Below are 19,639 nucleotides of genomic sequence, written 5' to 3' on the forward strand. Positions count from 1 at the left end.
AATGGGCCTACCAACCTTAAGACATATGCAAAGTGGTGCTTTTAAATGGCTAATTGCAGAAAAAGCATTCAAATTTGAGTATTCCCCTTTTTTTTCTGTTTGCAATCTGTACAAAAGAGGGCAACCAGTGAATCAACATTCCTACTTCATTGCTGGTTACTAGGGTGAAGGGCACTCAAGTTGCAGAAGCAAAGGATGATTGATGAACAAAAGGCCTTCCCTCTTGCCCCTGCTTTCTTTCTAGATTTGAATGTATTTCCCACATTCTCATCTTTGTTTACTCATACAGTTTGATTTGTGGCATCCATTTAGTTTTGAATGGCCATGCTTGACAGGGATTCTTTATACTACTGCAGTTTTTTTTAGGTGATTTAGTTCCTGTGAAAGGATTAAGGTTTCTTTGTGTGGCCTTAAATCAACAGCAGCTTTTTATAACAAAAAAAACATTGCCAGGAAACACACACAAATAATCCTTTGGTATATTTTCCTCTGCCCTTATTACCATGAAAATAACCTTTTCTCCTCATGAGTGTTTTCCTCATGCCATGTGTTAATTTATGTTGCTAGCATAAGCAACAAGAGATAAATGTAAACGCAGGTGTTGAAAGGTTAGACTTTTGGAATTTTTATGAGTGTGTGGAGATTAGCAAATAAGGCAACTGATTTATCCTCAGAAACCTGTATTCACTGTTTTAAGCTTTGAAAACATTGTGCTCTAGTGGTGTATTACTGTGAGAAAAAAATAATCTAAATGTTTGCTTCAAAGCATGTGCATGAGGCAATGATATTTTTGTATTTGGGATTGTTTTCTAAGTTGTTTATGATATTAAAGATTATTTCTTGCTAACATTGTCAGGCACACTTTCTTGATTTGGCTGCAGTATGTTTCAAGGTGTTAATACCTAACCTTTATCAAATTCTGAAACATCTGTAATTCTGTACAAATGCGTATGAAATATACTATAATGAATCACTTACTTTGAAACGCTTCAGTGGGAAAATGACTGAATTTCACAATTGACTGCAATTGACCTCAATTCTGAATTGGAATATGTGGATCTCATTATGTAATATTTTCTGTTACATTTATTGCTGCCTTTTAAAAATACATATAAGAACCCACATTGCTTTCACTTTGACTATTCCCAATATTGAAGCTATTATCAGGTCAGTAAATCAGAAGCCCCATTTTGTTTTATATGTTGAGGCCTTGCATCTAGATGCCCCTCCTTTCAGAGTGATATTTGCTGAATAATTATTTATGCTTGCTCCACATTGTTATTGTGTTATTTAATGGGAACTGGAATCTCAACCCAAGTTCTATGCAGTCCATATGTAGTTACAATTCAAACTAGACTTTACATTCGTGAAATCTCCCTTTTAAAACCTATTAATTGAGCATCGTGTCAGGGCATGGCAATTACTTTGTGTTTTCAGCTAGAGGTAATACAAATGCCCAGAGTTTCCATGTTTAACTAGTTGTCCAGTGACCCCTGCTTGACTCATTAAGGTATCTATTGGGTTGAAAGGAAGAATTGCAATGGTTTAACACCTTTCACAAAATCCCAAAGCACTTTGCAGTCAATGAAAGACTTTTGACTTTATCACTCAGATGTAGGAAATGCAAAAGTTGATTTGCACAATGTCAGATTCTACTAAACACCATCGCCTCAAAAGGATGGAAACATCCACACGTTGAGTGTTTGATTGGATTCACTGGGTATCCAAGTGACTGCTAAGGTCATTCGACACCTAAAGGGGTTCTGCTACAAATTGAACAAGAAGAATAATGATATAAACACTCCTGGAAGCAGAACAAACCAACTCCATCCAGTACTGGGAATGAACTGTGATCTCGGCATACAAATGGTAATGTAGTAATGACCAGGAAATCTGCATTTGTGTTGTTGGTTAAAGATTGAAAATTGGCCAGGGCTCCAACAGTGGGGTGTCAGCTGACATTTTGTGATCAGGTCTCTGGAATGGAACTTGATCCCACAACGTTCTGACTCAGATGAGAATGCTACCAGTGAATCCACAGCTGTAATTCCTGTGCTTAATAGTCTACCAGCACACACTGCTCAGGCTTGAACATGATTGACTGTCAGTTAGACTGGGTTCTAGATGGTCTCTGTGGAACCGGTTTCTGCCTTCTGCAAAGGCATACGTAAACCAGCAAAAGGGCTTTTGGGAATCCCTTCAAATTAACACCAGCTACCTTCCTAAGTAACCAAAGACTTGTTTATGGATTGTGAAATAATTGCTGAAAGGGCCAACGTCTGCCCTGGGTTTTATATTCCTAACTTAATAAAATATCGGAATTCATTTTAAAAACCGGAACTATCAATCAGTAAATAGGAGTGTAGTGTCAAGGGACTCCAGAGAGGCATATGTGGGCTTTGTAAACAGAGGAAAGTACAGGGAGCTGCAGGACTGACAACAGCTGTAAGCAGGATATTATGCTAAAAGAATGTATGGTGAAGCATCAGGAAGAATACAGAATGATGATAAGCATCCATATAATGTAACTATCTACCAAAATCTGGACTGGTTCTGCTCATAGCTATTTGATGCATTATACTTATTTTTTAAAGTTATTTTGCTTACAAAGGTTTCATTTATTATGATGTCTTGACTTGCAAGCTTCAAATCTTTGGCTGCCAGCCAAAATCCAATACCAGTCTCATGTCTATGTAATACATATACCAAAATGTAATACATGCTTTTACAGAACAATCATTAAATGCTTCTACACAACAACTGTATCTATATACATCAGCAGCCACAACTGTCTGTATGGACCAGACCAGACGCCCCTCTGAATACGTTAAGAAGATAGCTGAGATGCTAATGTTTTCTTATTTCAAAATAATTGTGAGGTATTGCATTCCAGATGCAATTCAAATGGTCAAACTGCTCAACTTTAAGCAAAACACAGTTTATTTTTACAATATAGTTAAATATAGACAAAATAAAAAGAAACTAATTTGCTTAAGTATAATACTATAGAAATGCTCAACAAAATTATAAAATATATAAAAACTACTAAATAAATGTTCCATCCCATAAACACACCTTTGGCAAAAGCAAATTCAGTAAAATAGATTGCCTCACATGCAGTTGTAGCAGCAGGAAGAGAACTCCAGCTTTTAGCTGGAACAGAGAGGAATAAAAGCATTTTCACCTAGCTTGAAGATCTCAGCAACTGCAGAAACCTAAAACTAAAAATCCTAATTCTCAGGCAATGTGACCCCACCCAGTCAGGCTGCTTCTATTGTTCCAACTTTTTTAAAAAAAAGGGCTTCAAAGCTGCTTACTTTATTGGCTCAAAACCTCTGTCTCAACCATCAGGATAAAATATCACCACTTACAGCCATAGTGTTGTCTATGTATCTGTCTCATGTATCTGATTACTTTATTGTGTAATATTATCCAGAAAGGTAAATTCTGATTAAATTCTTAAAAAGGAAAGTATGTCAATTTGTGCCTGCCCATAATGTAGCTTGGTTCATACTTACCAATGAGATTGAACTTCAGATATTAAAAACAATCTGTTTAAGTCATGAATGATCATACTCTGAAAATAGAATTAAAATGTTTTCAAATATATACAGATTTACCTCACTTACATGTAGTTTTTCAGCCCTACAAGATAGCATACATGGTAAGTGTATGTATACTTCTGGTCAGGCATTTGGACAATGTAAGGAATGTCTTGCCATAGTATGTAGAATGGACACATTGTGATGCTAGCACTGCCATTTTGGAACTCAGTGTTCCTCTAGCACCATCTCTTCATACACAGCAGAACAAGTGCTCAGCAACAGAAAGGGAAACGCCCCTGCCTGAACCCCTGTCATTCCCTAGCCTCACCCACCAACCAGCCTACTGCAGCCCACGAAAGTTCTAACTCAAGGCATCACCATCTATTTACAGGTTGATTGCTGATTGAGTTTTCCTAGCTGTTGCTGTGATTGAAAAAATGTTTCACGCTTTGTCGAGATTTTTAAAACATAAAGTTGCTGAAGTGGATTGGCACATATTGAGGGTTTCTTTTGTCTAACTTCAGGGATTCTGAACAAGCCAGTGCATACAGTCGTGTTTTGTGGTAGCCATTCCTCTTGCTCTAAAACACAGCAGAGATAATGGATATTGGTGACACAACAGGATGAGCTGGTACATCTAATTGTTTGACTTGACCTGCAAGAGAGGGCAACGTGGTGCAACCTGTTGGGATTATGTGGCTGTTTTGGGTTAATAGCAAACAGTGCATGTGCTGGTTGTGAGATATGGGAAATAGGCTTACAGTAGTGCTCAGTATCCTGTGATTAGGAGAAGCTATCAGTGTTGTGGATGAGCTCTGAATGATGGAAATTGCTGATAGTTGAGTGAAGTGGATGTGGTGAATTGAACAGGTATGAGACTAGTTATTCACTTGTCAGATTTGTGGATTAGAAGGTGAATTCACTGTCCTTGAATACTTGGGTGACATTGTGGAACTACATGCAACATTGCATCCAAGTCTTTGTGGTTTATTTCCCACCTCAGCTATTTCTTCCCGCTCCCAATGCTCAGTTTATTTGGACAGCCTTCTGACTTTGTTTGGATAACATTTATTTCTCCACCAAGCCTTGCACTAAAATTTCAGAGAACACTCACTGATAACGCCCTAATTCACTCCTTTTCCTGCTTCGAATCTGTTCCAGGGAGCTTCTCTTAAAGAGGGGTGGATGGGCTTCAGTAGTTCTCACAGAAACTTTTCGGCCCTTACCTGAGCTGTGCAGTCACTGGACAACGTGCTTACCAATGGGTCTGTGCAGCAGTCATGCAAATTAGATAGCGCAAAGTTGGCACAGTGCCTGCAGAGAAAGCTATGGCTGCAAGTTAGTACTGTATCATGAACCAAGTACCAGTTTTCACAGGTTCTCAGATTTAACCCCTTCGTATTTAGGTGTTGGCAAGTTGCTCTGGCCTGCTTCTGTGGCAATGTGAACAGGTATACAGTACAATGGAGTCATCATTGACAATATTGGCAAAAAATCAAAAGGTGTTTCAACTGGAAGCATTAGCAAAACATCAAGGTTAAGCACTAAAGGATTGTGGCAGTAGTTGAAACCTTTCATTGTATTTTACTTTATTATTCACTGTAAAATGCAAGTGACAATAAATCATTCAATTCAATTCAAAATAAATGTGGGAGCAAGGCACTTTATTGTTAGCAAAATCAATACAGTAAAATACTCTAAAGTCAGTAGAATACTTTAAAGAGTGTAACCGTACCTTTGGAACATAAAGGTTCGATCTGTTAGCCTGACTTTGAAAGCATGTTTTGTGCTCCATTGTAGATTGAGAGTTCTCTTTAAAAGGTCTTCCCAAAAACTGGACTCTTCCAATGCAGTAAAGGTCACTGAGCAATTAACCTGCCTTTAGCACTCGATGGCAGCTGGAGAATTGATGCCTGCCATTGGGAGCCATGCCATGTGCAGCAGCTAATTGTCAAATTCACTCAACCAACTTAGTAATTAATATGTTTTAGCCAAAGGGACATATTTGCTATTCCCTTCAGTTCATTTTGTTAAATTGTTTTTTTTCCAAGACAATGTGTGACATAGTGGATTCTTGCCAACATTGCTCTCTATTTTTCAATGGCCTTTCAACTTTTTGATGATAGGTTCCAATGATGTGTAAACATTCCAATGAGATTCTCACCTATTGACATAATGGATATACCCCACTTTGGTGGTGGTTCTGAAATTTTCCCCTTAGCTCTTTGATTTAAGCTTGAATTCAGCTGTCTTAGTTGACTGCAAGTATTCCTCTTTCCCATTTCTGGCAGGCTAAGTAACTGATTGAAAATAGCTTTTCATGCATTAAATCTAGAATGAGTCTGATTTACACCTATTTTGCAAACATTTACATACCGCAAGGAGATGGTGGTATACTGGTAATGTCATTGGACTAATAAGCCAGAGTCCCCCAAGCAAATGCCATGAGGACAAGGGATCAAATCCCAGATAGCCATGGGTAGAATTTAAATTTGGAAATTCCTAAATCTGGAATTGAAAACTGCTCTCAGTTATGAAGACCAGGAAACCTTAAGGGAATGATGTCTGCCATTCTTAGCCTGTCTGAACTACATGTGACTCTAGACTGTCAACTGCTCTCTGAAATAGTGGAAATTGGAGTAAAAACAGAAGCATGTGTGTTACACTCAGGAGATTGGGCACAGCATCTACAGAGAGGAATGATAACTTAATGCTTCAGACGCAACCTTTATCTGACCTGCCAGAACTGCCAATTTTGATGAAAGCCCATGTCAGAAGATCAACATTTTTGTTTCTTCCTTGGTTTTATTTTGGAACTTGCCCAGATGCAAACTGCTAAGAGCACCATATTAAAACTGCCCAAAGTATCTTTAATGTTATTCAGAAAGACTGGAAAAGCCATGGAGTGTAGAATAATTGATATTTGGTGGCTGTGCTGTTTTTCAACCTTTATGTTCCAGAGGTATGGTTACACTCTTTAAAGTATTCCACTGACTTTAAATTTTTTTTTAGATTAGATTAGTCACAGTGTGGAAACAGGCTCTTTGGCCCAATAAGTCCACACCGACCCTCTGAAGAGCAAACCACCCAGAACCATTCCCATCTGAAAATGTGTTGCTGGTTAAAGCACAGCAGGTTAGGCAGCATCCAAGGTCCTATTCCTTGGATGCTGCCTAACCTGCTGTGCTTTAACCAGCAACACATTTTCAGCTGTGATCTCCAGCATCTGCAGACCTCATTTTTTAGAACCATTCCCATACCATTTACCCTTTCACCTAACACTACGGGCAATTTAGCATGGCCAATTCACCTAACCTGCACATTTTTGGACTGTGGGAGGAAACCGGAGCACCCGGAGGAAACCCACGCAGACACAGGAAGCATGTGCAAACTCCACACAGACAGTTGCCTGAGGCGGGAATTGAACTCGGGTCTCTGGTGCTGTGAGGCAGCAGTGCTAACCACTGTGCCGCCCATTTTATTGTATTGATTTTGCCAACAATAAAGTGCCTTGCTCCCACACTTATTTTGAATTGAATCGAATGAGTTATTGTCACTTGCATTTTAAAAATGGTTCTCAAAAGGGAGAAAAGCTTTGTATCGCTTGTGCGATGTGACACCTAATTGGAGCTCCCTATTCATTCCAGTTCTTTTTGTTTTACAATTTGTTCTCGATGTCTCAAGGGGATCGAAATGTAACGACAAATTAGACATTATTAGGTGGCTCAGTGGTTAGCACTGCTGCCTCTCAGCACCAGGGACCCGCATTCGATTCCAACCTGGGCAGACTGTCTGTGTGGGTTTCCTCCAGGTGGTCTGGTTTCCTCCCACAATCTAAAGATGTGCAGGGCAGGTGAATTGGCCATGCTAAATTGCCCATAGTGTTCATGGGTGTGTAGGTGAGATGCAGTAGTCAGGGGGAATTTAGAGTGATAGGGGAATGGGTGTGGGTGGGCTTGTGTGGACTTGTTGGGCCAAATGGCCTGTTTCCACACAATAAGGATTCTAGATTCTATGAAAATTAGAGAGAAAAAAAGTGGGATCTGTGAAAAGTCATTTACTCTCTTTCTCCCTCCACAGATGCTATCAGACATGCTGGGCATTTTCAATGTTTTAATTTAAATGTCCAACGTTGGCAACAATTTGATTTTGCCTTTGAAGGAATTCAATGTACAATAATATACATTAAGTCTCTTGATAGAAACAGTTTGTATCTTGGACCAAGAAATATGAAATTGCATATATTATAATGAGTACTAATTTGGTAAGTTCACTCAAGTCCTGAGCAGACCTAGTTCAGGGAGAGGAGGTACTGGGACGTCTGGTGTGTTAAACTTGAAAATTGCCAGCTACTCTTGCCGGCATCTTTGCAGGATCAATGTGAGTAGTTTTCCTTGGGGAGGTGATGTAGGGCGATACAATGAATTGAGGGGCATTCAGGCACAGAGACTGGCATAAAGGGAGTGAGAAATTTAGGTCAGTTTTCTGAAAGTGTGACACCTCTGCCCTGTTTCACATTCCTCTCAGTGCAAATACATAGAATTCCATCCCCAAATACCGAGAACGGAAAATTCTTGCCACATTAACGATAACATCAAATAAAAAAATGAGTGAAGTAGATTTAGTTGAGGATATTCAACAAGTCAGAGTTAAGAAGCTGTTTAAAACTAGATGTTTAAAACATATCAAATTTTATGCCTATGTGTAAAAGCTTTTCTTCACAATCAATCAGATTGCTGGTTAAATAACTAATTTTAGTCAGTATTTGAGAGAATAGCGCATTCAATGAAACCTCCAATTAACTAACATTTATTTAGCATTAACAGTAATTATAGACAGTAGTCTCTTGCCCACAGACGTGTCAACATTAAGCATCAAGTCTAATCATTCAATGAAATGGAGAAAGTTCAGTGAGCACCAATTAACAGGCCAATTAGTATGACTGAAAGTGTTGGGTAATCATTTGTTTGCTTAAATTACAATAACAAAAACGCAACATACTGTGTCGAAAGCTTGTATTCAATTAAGAATCAACAGAGCTGTGTGGCCCTTAACCCATTGAAGGCAACGACAGAGTTTTTGTGACTGTGTAATGTGCCATTTACATAGCGATTGAGATGCAAGAGTGGGTGTGACATGTCTTTAGGCAGTGGCCTTAATTATCAGCTTCTAAATAACATTTCGTGGTCCAATTCTAACCTGTTTTGAGGACAATTAGTATGGAAATTAGTAGGGAATGGACAGAAATTGAACTAAAACTTCAAATGCCTAAGGTATGTGACCCAATCATCATACAAATTGTGTACCGATGTCAGTTTTTTTCACTGTGCACTACAAAAAGACATTTGTTAAGGTGGCACACATAAGACAGCTTAATACGATAGAAGTCTAAGGTTTTGGGTGTGTATTATGAGCAAGGTCAGCAGATTGGCTATCTAATAGAAGACAATATGTTGAGTTAAGGGGCAGGAGGCATTTTTCAGGATATGTAATAGGGATTGGTGCTAGAGCCACAATTAATTGCAATATATGGTAATGATGTGGATGAGGGAGGCCAATGTACTATCACCAAGTTTGTGGATGATGTAAAAATAGGTGAGAAAGAAAATGATGGGGATTGCAGAGGGATGATATAGACAGTTTGAGTGGGCAAAATCTAGGAGTATAAAGATTGAATATTATATGGGAAAACGTGAGATTATGCACTTTGGTAGGAAGAATAGATGAGCTGGATAATGTTTTTTAAAATAGGTATTTTTATTGAAAAAAGGAAATTTTAAAAGATTTTTTTACAAAATTACAAAAGTAATGCAAACAAGTATAAACACCAATATAAAATTAAATAAATAAGAAAAAAAGAAAAGAAATAAATAATAAACAAAACAAGAAAAAGAGAAAAACCCAACAAACTAGTGATCTATCCTACAAACAACCAAAACATAAAATAGGATATCATACACCTCTTCCCACCCTATCTCTTGCAAAAATGCCATCCCATATTCCCAATTCCTCCGCCTCTGCCGTATCTGCTCCCAGGAGGACCAGTTCCACCATAGAACATACTAGATGGCCTCCTTCTTTAGAGACCGCAATTTCCCTTCCCCCATGGTTAAAGATGCTCTCCAACGCATCTCGTCCACATCCCGCACCTCCACCCTCAGACCACACCCCTCCAACCATAACAAGGACAGAACACCCCTGGTGCTCACCTTCCACCCTACCAACCTTCGCATAAACCAAATCATCCGCTGACATTTCTGCCACCTCCAAAAAGACCCCACCACCAGGGATATATTTCCCTCCCCACCACTTTCCGCCTTCCGCAAAGACCGTTCCCTCCGTGACTACCTGGTCAGGTCCACGCCCCCCTACAACCCACCCTCCCATCCTGGCACTTTCCCCTGCCACCGCAGGAACTGTAAAACCTGTGCCCATACCTCCTCCCTCACCTCTATCCAAGGCCCTAAAGGAGCCTTCCACATCCATTAAAGTTTTACCTGCACATCCACTAATATCATTTATTGTATCCGTTGCTCCCGATGCAGTCTCCTCTGCATTGGGGAGACTGGGCGCCTCCTAGCAGAGCGGTTAAGGGAACATCTCCGAGATACCCGCACCAATCAACCACACTGCCCCGTGGCCCAACATTTCAACTCCCCCTCCCATTCTGCCAAGGACATGGAGGTCCTGGGCCTCCTTCACCGCCACTCCCTCACCACCAGACGCCTGGAGGAAGAACGCATCATCTTCCGCCTCGGAACACTTCAACCCTAGTGCATCAATGTGGATTTCAACAGCTTCCTCATTTCCTCTTCCCCCACCTCATCCTAGTTTCAAACTTCCAGTTCAGCACTGTCCCCATGACTTGTCCGGACTTGTCCGACCTGCTTATCTTCTTTTCCACCTATCCACTCCACCCTCTCCTCCCTGACCTATCACCTTCATCTCCTCCCCCACTCACCCATTGTACTCTATGCTACTCTCTCCCCATCCCACCATCCTCTAGCTTATCTCTCCATGCTTCCAGCTCACTGCCTTTATTCCTGATGAAGGGCTTTTGCCCGAAACGTCGATTTTGCTGCTCGTTGGATGCTGCCTGAACTCCTGTGCTCTTCTAGCACCACTGATCCAGTATCATATATTACTAGCGATAAACAACAGAATAATTAAATAACTAAGTACATGCTTAAAGTAGATATACATCAAGTCATAATGAAACCCATTTTTATACGGGATTCTTCCTCCCAGGAGTCCCCGGAACAGCCAGAATCACTACCACAGCCAGCCAAAAGCCCTGGACAATGTGGCCGAAATATCTGTGTCAATGGCAGTTCAAAAAGGGCTGCCATATTTTATAGAATAATTCAGTTTTTTGGTGCACCATATTTGTGAGGAAGTCAAGGGGGATATATTCCATGATTAGCCTGTGCCAGTTCGAAAGTCCTGGAGGGCCTTCAGCTACCCAATTCACTAAAATATTTTTCCTTTGGGCGGCACGGTGGCACAGTGGTTAGCACTGCTGCTTCACAGCGCCTGAGACCCGGGTTCAATTCCCGACTCAGGCGACTGAATGTGTGGAGTTTGCACGTTCCTCCGGGTGCTCCGGTTTCCACAGTCCAAAGATGTGGGGGTCAGGTGAATTGGCCATGCTAAATTGCCCGTAGTGTTGGGATAGGGGTAAATATAGGGGTATGGGTGGGTTGCGCTTCGGCGGGTGGGTGTGGACTTGTTGGGCCGAAGGGCCTGTTTCCACACTGTAAGTAATCTAATCTAAAAAGGAGAGAATGAAAAATAATTTCCTCTCGTGCACGTCCAGGGAGGGAAAATCTGAAAAGTCCAAGAGTAGAGACACTAGATCCAATCTAATCTTCTTACCCAAGATCTCTGTCAAGGCGTTCACTACTCTGTCCCAATACCTGTGGATCTTATGGCATGTCCATAGGCAATGCGTGAGAGTGCCAACTTCTATTTTACATTTAGGACACATTAGGGATGCTCCTGCCTTAAATTTTGTGAGTCGTTCAGGTGCTATATGAGTCCTGTGGAGTATCTTTAATTGAATAGCTTGAGTTCTATCACAAATCTCAATCTTTCTGGCATTTTCCCAGATGTCCTCCCACATTTCTGAAGGGATTTCTAACCCCAATTCTTGGATCCATGTTTTAAATAATTGTTCCATGTCTTTCAATACCTCATTGTATAATGAGTGATAAAGAGTACTGACCGAGGGTGGCCCCATCGGCCATAGCACTCTTCTTTCCCTATCTAATTTGTAGGGATTGCCTAACATTCTGATCTTCTTCTGTATATAATCTCTTATTTGGAAATACCGAAAAAGGTCCCTGTTAGGCAGTCCAAACTTCTGTTGCAACAGCTCAAAGGACATCATAACCTCCCTTTCGAACAGGTCCCCCCAAGCAAGAGATACCTCTGGATTTCCGAGTTTTAAATGTAGCGTCTGTCAGCCCTGGCTGAAATCCCGATGTTCCCACTATAGGGGTATAAGGGGAGGTTTTTTTACAGGTTACCCTCATCTTGTCACATTATCCTCCAGGCTTTAATTGCATTTAACACAATAGGGGTTTTGCAATAGTCCATAATAGCTCTCATCTTATCCATAAATAAAAGATTGATGAGGGGACACTTTGCTTGGGAGGTCTTAATGTCTAACCAAATTGATCGTGGGTCACAAGAGACCCAATCAGCTACATAGGATAATAAAGAGCTTAACTGATACCTTCTAAAGTTTGGAAAGTCCAGTCCTCCCCTTGCCTTTGGAAGCTGCAGCTTTTCTAATTTGATAAGGAGCCGTCTATGATTTCAGATAAATGAACCAAGCCAGTTGTGGAGCTTACACAATGCCAATCTCGGCAACATCAGAGGGAGCATTCACATACGTTATAGAAGACGAGGTAGCATATTCATTCTAACTAGGGCTACTCTGCCTAACCAGAATATTGGGAGATCTCCCCAGAATTAAACAGCCTGCCTTACTTTCTCTAATAGGTGCACAAAATTGACTTTGTACAGCTGACCAAGTACTGGGGTGATAAAGATACCTAAGTACAGAAAACCTTCCAGTGACCACCGAAAGGGAAAATGGATAAAGTTTAAATGGAGAAGCACTACAGAAAGTTTTAGCATAACATAATTCATAATTTCAACACATGCATTAGTTGCAAAAAGCTAGCATACAAATCCAGCAAGCAATAGAGGAAGCAAATGCAAGTTGGCCTTTATTTCAAATAGAACAAGGCATAAAAATATTGGAGTCTTGCTAAAATTGTACAAGGCGCTAATCAGATCACAACCTGACTATCATGAGCAGTTTCGGTTCTCTTTTCTAAAGAAAGATATACTAACACTGGAGGCAGCCTAAAGTAGGTTGACCCTGTGCATTGAGTGATTTTCTTTTGAGGAGTAGTCGAGTGGGTTGCACCTGAACTCATTGGAGTTTAGAAGAATGAAAGGCGACCTTATTGGAACATACAGGTTTCTGCAGAAGACAGGTAGATGCTGAGAGATTGTGGAGTTCTTTGCCACAGAATGCTATGGAAGTTGGAGCGTGAGGAAGAAATCAGGACTGAGATACGTTATTCATCATAGAATCCTTACAGGGCGGAAGCATAGAAGAAACAATGACCCTCCTAACAGCATTCTACCTCAAACCATGCCTCCCCACTCCACGCCCCCAACCCCTATAACCCTGTATTTCCCATGGCTAATCCACTTAGCCTGCACTTCCCTGAACACTATGGGCAATTACAGCATGGCCAATCTACCTAACGTGCACATCTTTGGACTGTAGGAGGAAACCGGAACACCTGGAGAAAGCCCAAGCAAGTCACAGGGAGAATGTGCAAACTCCACACAAACTGTCACCCAAATTTGGAATTGAACTGGGTCCCTGGTACTGTGAAATAGCATGGCTAACCACTGCACTACCGTGTTGCCCAGAAAGGGAATCAGAGATTATTTGGAAAAGGCACTCAAGTAAAGTTGAGCCTTACCAAATCAGTCGCGTTCTCATCGAATGCCAGGGCAGAGATAGGCTAAATAGATTACTCCTGCTCTGACATTTTATGGTCTCCATAGGAAACTCTTTCTGTCTCTCAATTTACTTATTGAAATTTGTTAATGAAATACATTACAGTAGGAGGAAATTGTTCTATAGGAGTTTTAAGGAATGAAGATAGACATAGCCAATTCTCTATGTTTCACATCTCAACTGTAAAATTGTTTGCAAGTGCCTGTTGCACTTTCACCACTCGAATTATGAACTAACCCCGACATGATTTGGCATACTTACCACAGTCAAGATTAAAAAAGAGTAAATACGAGAGTGAATGGTATAAGATAATTAGAAAGATCAACATGTTATCAACCAACCAGTTCCTTTATTGAACAGCCCCAAATAGACAGTTACAAAGTGAATAATAGAAATCTGAAACAAACAGAAAATGTTGGATATAATTAGCAGGTCTGGCAACATCTGTAGAGAGAGGGAAACGGTTAACACTTCAAATTGATGAACAGGGAGCAGTTAGAGAGATGGCAATTATAATTATATGCCAATTCACATTTCTCTGTGCATAGTCTACTGTTAAGCTGGATATAGAAACTAATATATTAAAGTTATTAAAGCGGTTGTGGAGCTGAAACATTGCTCATCTTTCTTATTATGTTTTAAAATGTATGTTGTTCTGCATTCCCTATCTCTACCCAGACTGGGTTGATAACCTTTACAAACAGATGAGTTGATGCTGTTCATGGCAAACAATTCAGAAACCAGACCCCCTTCCTGATCCAGGCAGTGGGATTCACAAGTCTGATATCAGTCAGGAAAAATAACTGGGAGATGTTTGCTTGGTCTGCCTACTATTCTTTTCAGCACGAAGCACTTGTAGAAAATGCTTTCGGTCAATGTTATTTGACAGAAAATTTCTGGATCTGAAAGGTAAAGGTTAGAGTAGTACTTGAAAGGTTCACTTTAAATTCAAAGTTGTTAAGTGAACATACCTGAGCCTGATAAATGACCTGACCTTACAAAGTGATCTTGATAAAAGGTGACAGCTCAGTATCTGGACTGTATCAGCAATCCTGCATTCTGTGTAAAGCTCCCTTCAGTAAATGCACATTGATGTGTCAAAGCAGGAGCTGGCTCTACAGCACACCTTCAGTAAATATGTTGCTCAGTATTGAAAGAACTGTTTGAAAGCTTAGTGTTAACTTTCTCTGGAGATTACAAACAAAAGAGCCACTAAACCCTTTAAGGACCCTCCTTTGAAATGGATGATGCCTTTGAGTGTAGATGTTAATTGATTGTGATTGAAGCTGGATGTCAATTGCTCAAGATAGCATCTAATGCATCTGTGCGTCCTTCTTGATGTTAACCAGGACTCTCCTCAATATAATGTAAAGTCGGTAGCTTCATCATACTATCTGGCAACGAATGAATTGACTTTTGTGTTGCTTTCTGCTTCCTGATTACAAACCTGTACTTATTTCTGGCCATTCCCTACCACCCTGTCAGTTTCCTCCCTATGTTGTCTCTCTTCTTGCTTCATGTTGAGGTCTAGGTCCACGGGCACGAGAGGTCCTTCTGGCACTTCATTCAAGTGGTCACTCATGATATGATGATAGACGGACAGTGGACCAGCTCTATGGGACATCAGAACTGAATACGAGGCTAGACCTCATTGATATGTGTGTGCCTGCACATACACAATTGTTCTTTCAGTTGAGTCACAATATTGGTCATCTACCATCTGGACAGCCTTCTGTGAGCATTTCAAGATCTGTGTTCAAGTCAAGGTTGCAGCACTCCATCATGATGATTTAGCTGAATGGCAGCATTATTGCAGTGTGTTCATTTGTCTTGGTGTGTGCAACATCAAAATAGTAATTTTGTTGCAAATTTATGATGCAAATATTGAATATGGGGCAATGTTAGGTTTTGTTTTCAGATTTCCTACAGATTAGATTCCCTACAGTGTGGAAATAAGCCCTTTGACCCAACAAATCCACACCGACCCTCCGAAGAGTAACCCACCCAGATCCATTTCCCTCTGATTAATGCACCTAACACTAAGGCCAATTCACCAACTTGCACATTTTTGGATTGTGGGAGGAAACCAGCAGACACTGGGAGAAAGTGCTAACTCCACACAGAGGCTGGAATCGAACCTGGGACCCTGGTGCTGTAAGGCAGCAGTGCTAACCACCGAGCCACTGTGCCACCCCATTTTCATTAATCATTAAGGTAAAAGTGATAACGCATTTTGATATTCTGGACTACATAGAATTCATATGGGCCTGGTGATAACAAAAATGCTGCAGGAGAGTACTCCTACACTTCAACAAACAATGTCCAGTTTAACAAATGATCTGAGAGTATTGTTTCCTGGTTGCTTAGGCAATGCACCCGAAGACTGACTAAATAGTCAATTCTCACGTTGGATTTCTACTGATCCTTGCCACATAAAATGGCTGCTGTGTCCCACTTTCAGACATTATCAGAAATCAAGATAAGTTGATGCACAGCGCAAACCATTTCTTTTACTGTAAATATATTGTGTCCTTCATCACAATGCCACACACTTGGTTTCAGTATGCTACCAAGAGTGAAACTAACAAGAGAAACCCAAGATTGACAATTCAAGTACTCAGCTCAGTACTTTTGCGCTGGATCTCAATGACAAGGTTTGAAATAGATGACGAACAGCTGAAAACAATGAACATGCATGGAGAATTGCTGCTCTGTATCAGAGCAACCAAGTAACGATTAGATTAGGTTAGATTCCCTTTGGCCCAACAAGTCCACACCGACCTTCCAAAGAGTAACCCACCCAAACCCAGTTCCCTCTAACTAATGCACCTGACACTATGGGCAATTTGAAATCGCCAGTTCACCTGACCTCCACATCTTTGGACTGTGGGAGGAAACCGGAGCACCTGGAAGAAACCCACGCAGACACAGAGAGAATGTGCAAACTCCACACAGACAGTTGCCCAAGGCTGGAAGGCAACAGTGCTAACAACTGAGCCACCATGCTGCATTCTGATAATAAAACAGCCTAAAATACGTCATTTCTTTCATCTTCTTAAGCTTTTTAGAATTTAGGTTTAAAGATCAAAGAATGTGAAAATAAAGGGTTGTCAACTGTGACCCCTAAAAAGAGGAGGTCTTTGACATGTGTTAAGTGCTACTGTTTTTCACTATGTGTTTGTAAATAGTGAAACATCATAAAACTTAAACTTTGGGTATTTTTCTAATTAGATTTTTTTTTAACAGGAACATCAAGTCCTCTTGAATGAAATGAGATTTCAAGTCTGCCAGACCTTTAAATTACCATTGGCTCTTGTTCACAGTCCCTGAGCTCTTCAGAATCACAGGAATATTACCAGTATTTTCCTTTAACTTCAAGATGATGGGCTCATATTGTTTCCATTTTCAGTGCACCAATATCCCAGAAAATCTGCCACTGTAGTTCCAAAATTTCAATTCTGTAGTTTGAAGTAATTGATTTATCTGATTGTGAATTATATGGAAATGAATTTGTGCTTCAGCCCAGGTCAAATAACTAAATTTGAACTTCACATTTCTGGTTTGATTCCATTTACCCCATGATAATCAGCGTGTAAAATAATGGCCCAGATATTCTGATCAGGGTCAGAAACCCAATTTCTGAACCTGATTGGATTAAGAATCCAACACCTACCTTTAAATGTCTTCTATGCTCTTATAAACCTATCCAGGAATCTGGCAGTGACAAAAGTCTCTGGCAAAATCACACTGTGTTGCAGCTCAGTGTGCGGCGTTAATGTCCAGCAGCACAGTCAGTCAGTTTAGCAACTCCCATGAAAGAACGTGTATGACAGATAAATGTGGGCTAGGGTGCCAGACGGTTGTGATAGGTAACGCGTCAGGAGGATGAGGTAAGTAGGGTACTACATGGATGAGATGGTTTGATATTAGAGTGCCAGGTAAGTGCATGAGCACTCAGGGTAGGTTTCTGGGAAGTGTGTTGTTTGTCTGTGAGTGAGGCAGGGCCTTTGGAAGAATTCATCAATATTCTCAATAATCACATGCTCCCCACCCTCATCAAAATTAAAGCTGCTTCAACCAAGAACAAATTTTGTTTTAGTCGCCACAGTATTTAAACTCACATAAAACAATAGGCATACATTAGCAACAAAACCAATTTTCCAAAAGAACTGAGACACTCTTCTGTGCATAAAAAAAATCAGTCACTCTAAACAGACCTCCAATAGACTGGTGAGGTCATACACAGCTATCACATCTGCACAAAGATAGAACATTTCAGGAAGATCATCACTGCCAACTTCATTCTTCTTCAAAAATTTGAAACTTAGATTTAAATTTAGCAATTGACAGACAGTGTTCATTGCAATAGCATCTGCCTGATTTTCCCTGTGTAATAGCTCCTGAACACATACAACTTTACATTAGAAGTACCACATTTGTTTGCAAGGAGTTCTTTATCTCAGTTATTTCAAATTTCCTGGCTCCTAGTTGGCTGAATCATCCTTTGTTGGCAGATTTAAAATGTTCTCTCTTCTTCGCAGTTCTTCTTCATCTCCCCCAGTCTGCCCTTCACTCTTGCTGCCTGTATTCTTGTTTTCTGTCTCTCTATCTCTCTTTCTCTCTCTCTCTCTCTCTCTTGCCTTGCAACTTCCCATATCTCCTTCAGAGTCTCTTTCTCTTTACACTGCATTAGAGCCACCCCCATCCTCTCTCAGCATGCTCTCTCTCTCTCTCTCCCCCCATGCTATCTCTCCCTGTGCCCCATAACAGTTGCAGCTTCTTTCTTCCCCACCATCAAATGGAATCCCTGACAAATGACTCCACATGCTGGGCATTCACAGAAGAGGATGACTCCAACCTTGGCCTTGGCGTTGGCCTTCGCACACATACCTGCCCCCCCCATCCCCTCCCCCAACACACCCTCCCCCCAACACACCCTCCCCCCAACACACCCTCCCCCCAACACACCCTCCCCCCAACACACCCTCCACCCAACACACCCTCCACCTCCTCCCTATTTTCCCCTTCCCCTTTCCCATCCCTTCCCCTCTCCATCCACTTTCCTCCTCCTTCCCCCTCCCCCTTCTCCCTTCATTCCCCTCCCATCCTTCCCCCTCCCCTCCTTCTCCCTCCCCTCCTTCTCCCTCCCCTCCTTCTCCGTCCCCCTCCCCCTCCCCCCTGCTTCCTCCCTGCCGTCTCCCTTGCTTCCCCCTCCCCGCTTCCCCTTCCCCTGCTTCCCCCACACCCCGTTCCTTCCCCCCATTCTCCCATTCCATTCCTTCCCCCCTTCCCCTACCCCATTCCTTCCCTCACCTCGTTCCTTCCCCACCGTTCCTTCCCCCCTTATCCCCCCCCGTTCCTTCCCCCCCACCCTGTTCCTTCCCCCCCACCCTGTTCCTTCCCCCCCACCCTGTTCCTTCCCCCCCACCCTGTTCCTTCCCCCCCACCCTGTTCCTTCTCCCCCCACCCTGTTCCTTCCCCCCCCACCCTGTTCCTTCCCCCCCACCCTGTTCCTTCCCCCCCACCCTGTTCCTTCCCCCCCACCCTGTTCCTTCTCCCCACCCTGTTCCTTCCCCCCCACCCTGTTCCTTCCCCCCCACCCTGTTCCTTCTCCCCACCCTGTTCCTTCCCCCCCACCCTGTTCCTTCCCCCCACCCTGTTCCTTCCCCCCACCCTGTTCCTTCCCCCCCACCCTGTTCCTTCTCCCCACCCTGTTCCTTCACTCCATTCCCTTCTCCGCCCATCCTTCCCCTTCTCCTTCCCCTCCCCCTTTCCCCTTATCCCTCCCCCACTGTTGTCCTCCCCATTCGCCCCTCCTTCTTCAGCCCCCCCCTCCACCTTCCCAACCCCAGCCTCTACTTCTCCTCCTTTCCCACTACTTCACCTCTCTCCCTCCTACTTCCCTTCCCCTTCTCCCACTTCCTCCCTTCCCTCTCCCCCTTTCTGCTCTCTTTCCTACCTTCCTTGCTCACTGCTGCTCCAGTGACAAGCTGTTTCTGTCCCATATTTATTGCTGTTAGGTTCATAGTCAACCTTCCTGTGATTG

The 19,639-nt window shown here is 41.9% G+C and overlaps 1 protein-coding gene across 9 annotated transcripts in view; it reads left to right on the forward strand.

Moving 5' to 3' along the window:
- Positions 1-19,639, forward strand: part of auts2a (activator of transcription and developmental regulator AUTS2 a) — a 1,193,837-nt gene that overhangs the window by 1,036,645 nt on the left and 137,553 nt on the right. The window lies entirely within an intron of this gene.

The sequence above is a fragment of the Hemiscyllium ocellatum genome, chromosome 31, assembly GCF_020745735.1.
Source record: "Hemiscyllium ocellatum isolate sHemOce1 chromosome 31, sHemOce1.pat.X.cur, whole genome shotgun sequence".
Taxonomy (NCBI): domain Eukaryota; kingdom Metazoa; phylum Chordata; class Chondrichthyes; order Orectolobiformes; family Hemiscylliidae; genus Hemiscyllium; species Hemiscyllium ocellatum.